Consider the following 455-nt stretch of genomic DNA (forward strand, 5'->3'; position numbering starts at 1 on the left):
ACGTATGCGTAAAAATCTGTGTCTGTTCTGCATCTTAATGCATACTTAAAGGTTGAATCTAAAACTTAGAATTGAAAACCCCTTTATGGGAGAAGGGAGGAGGGTGTTACCTAAAACCTTTTTTTGCCTGACAACTACAAATCCAGCATTAATTAAAAAAAAAAAAGTACTCCCTTAAAACACTAAATTATTTAAAATGTTTGCCCAAAATGAAAGTATTAAAGCAATTATACTTTTGTGACTCAGCACTTCACATCTTATTAATTACAGCAGTGCCTCAGATTGCTATTGTGAGCTACATTTTCTTTTTGTTCTAAAACTCCTTTGAATACTATTAAACACTACATGTCACATTTATTTTTCAGTGGCTGAGGTGGGTTTTGTTAGACTGAGTATAACTTAAATATTTTTGTGTATTGACTTTGATTTGGAATATGACATTTCAAATATTTCAG

General features: G+C 31.2%; 1 protein-coding gene across 6 annotated transcripts in view; it reads left to right on the forward strand.

Annotated features, from left to right (window-relative positions):
* Window positions 1-455, forward strand: part of WDR20 (WD repeat domain 20) — a 45,999-nt gene that overhangs the window by 35,170 nt on the left and 10,374 nt on the right. The window lies entirely within an intron of this gene.

The sequence above is a fragment of the Onychostruthus taczanowskii genome, unplaced genomic scaffold (assembly GCF_017590055.1).
Source record: "Onychostruthus taczanowskii isolate IOZ18803 unplaced genomic scaffold, ASM1759005v1 scaffold1, whole genome shotgun sequence".
Taxonomy (NCBI): Eukaryota; Metazoa; Chordata; class Aves; order Passeriformes; family Passeridae; genus Onychostruthus; species Onychostruthus taczanowskii.